The 2,500-nt window shown below is 47.6% G+C and overlaps 1 pseudogene; it reads left to right on the top strand.

Moving 5' to 3' along the window:
* LOC114551621 (receptor-type tyrosine-protein phosphatase mu-like) overlaps positions 1-2,500 on the top strand; it is a 99,133-nt pseudogene that overhangs the window by 42,653 nt on the left and 53,980 nt on the right.

The raw sequence follows: 2,500 nt of genomic DNA, 5'->3' as shown, positions 1-2,500 counted from the left end.
TAACAGGAGGTGATGGTTGGTAGCATCAGAATGAATGGGAGTCAATGGGATGATAACTGGAGGTGATGGTTGGTAGCATCAGAATGAATGGGAGTCAATGGGATGCTAACGGGAGGTGATGGTTGGTAGCATCAGAATGAATGGGAGTCAATGGAATGCTAACGGGGAGGTGATGGTTGGTAGCATCAGAATGAATGGGAGTCAATGGGATGCTAACGGGAGGTGATGGTTGGTAGCATCAGAATGAATGGGAGTCAATGGGATGCTAACTGGAGGTGATGGTTGGTAGCATCAGAATGAATGGGAGTCAATGGGATGCTAACGGGAGGTGATGGTTGGTAGCATCAGAATGAATGGGAGTCAATGGGATGCTAACGGGAGGTGATGGTTGGTAGCATCAGAATGAATGGGAGTCAATGGGATGCTAACGGGAGGTGATGGTTGGTAGCATCAGAATGAATGGGAGTCAATGGGATGCTAACTGGAGGTGATGGTTGGTAGCATCAGAATGAATGGGAGTCAATGGGATGCTAACGGGAGGTGATGGTTGGTAGCATCAGAATGAATGGGAGTCAATGGAATGCTAACGGGAGGTGATGGTTGGTAGCATCAGAATGAATGGGAGTCAATGGGATGCTAACGGGAGGTGATGGTTGGTAGCATCAGAATGAATGGGAGTCAATGGAATGCTAACGGGAGGTGATGGTTGGTAGCATCAGAATGAATGGGAGTCAATGGGATGCTAACTGGAGGTGATGGTTGGTAGCATCAGAATGAATGGGAGTCAATGGGATGCTAACTGGAGGTGATGGTTGGTAGCATCAGAATGAATGGGAGTCAATGGGATGCTAACGGGAGGTGATGGTTGGTAGCATCAGAATGAATGGGAGTCAATGGGATGCTAACGGGAGGTGATGGTTGGTAGCATCAGAATGAATGGGAGTCAATGGGATGCTAGCGGGAGGTGATGGTTGGTAGCATCAGAATGAATGGGAGTCAATGGGATGCTAACTGGAGGTGATGGTTGGTAGCATCAGAATGAATGGGAGTCAATGGGATGCTAACGGGAGGTGATGGTTGGTAGCATCAGAATGAATGGGAGTCAATGGAATGCTAACGGGAGGTGATGGTTGGTAGCATCAGAATGAATGGGAGTCAATGGGATGCTAACGGGAGGTGATGGTTGGTAGCATCAGAATGAATGGGAGTCAATGGAATGCTAACGGGAGGTGATGGTTGGTAGCATCAGAATGAATGGGAGTCAATGGGATGCTAACTGGAGGTGATGGTTGGTAGCATCAGAATGAATGGGAGTCAATGGGATGCTAACGGGAGGTGATGGTTTGTAGCATCAGAATGAATGGGAGTCAATGGGATGCTAACGGGAGGTGATGGTTGGTAGCATCAGAATGAATGGGAGTCAATGGGATGCTAACGGGAGGTGATGGTTGGTAGCATCAGAATGAATGGGAGTCAATGGGAGGCTAACGGGAGGTGATGGTTGGTAGCATCAGAATGAATGGGAGTCAATGGGAGGCTAACGGGAGGTGATGGTTGGTAGCATCAGAATGGAGCCATAGGAGGTTCCAGTTCTGAAGCAAAGCTTACCCCCACTTGGTTATGTGATGCTGCATAAGTGTGTGACCTCTGACCCCTGTGTGTGTGTGTGTGTGTGTGTGTGTTTGTGTGTCTCTGTGTGTGTGTGTGTGTGTGTGTGTGTGTGTGTGTCTGTGTGTGTGTGTGTGTGTGTCTCTGTGTGTGTGTGTGTCCTCAGTGAGTACGCCTCACTTCCTGCATATTAAAGGTGTGGAGGTGAACGCGGGACAGACGGCAGCGTTCCACTGCACCGTCAACGGGCGCCCGCAGAGCAACCTGCTGCTCTACCTGCAGGTAATTACTCAGCATTTCTCAGCATCACTCAGCAATACTCAGCAATACTCAGCATGACTCAGCATGACTCAGCAATACTCAGCAATTCTCAGCATGACTCAGCAATACTCAGCAATTCTCAGCATTACTCAGCATGACTCAGCATTACTCAGCAATACTCAGCAATACTCAGCAATACTCAGCAATATTCATCAATACTCAGCATGACTCAGCAATACTCAGCAATACTCAGCATTACTCAGCAATACTCAGCAATACTCAGCAATACTCAGCATTACTCAGCAATACCCAGCATTACTCAGCATTACTCAGCATCACTCAGCAGTACTCAGCAGTACTCAGCAGTACTCAGCATCACTCAGCATTACTCAGCATTACTCAGCAATACTCAGCATTACTCAGCATTACTCAGCAATACCGGCAATACTCAGCATGACTCAGCATTACTCAGCAATACTCAGCATTACTCAGCATCACTCAGCATTACTCAGCATTACTCAGCATTACTCAGCATGACTCAGCAATACTCAGCATTACTCAGCATCACTCAGCATTACTCAGCATTACTCAGCATTACTCAGCATGACTCAGCAATACTCAGCATTACTCA

Source organism: Perca flavescens, unplaced genomic scaffold (assembly GCF_004354835.1).
Source record: "Perca flavescens isolate YP-PL-M2 unplaced genomic scaffold, PFLA_1.0 EPR50_1.1_unplaced_scaf_24, whole genome shotgun sequence".
NCBI lineage: Eukaryota > Metazoa > Chordata > Actinopteri > Perciformes > Percidae > Perca > Perca flavescens.
This window is presented reverse-complemented; position numbering and strand designations above follow the sequence as displayed.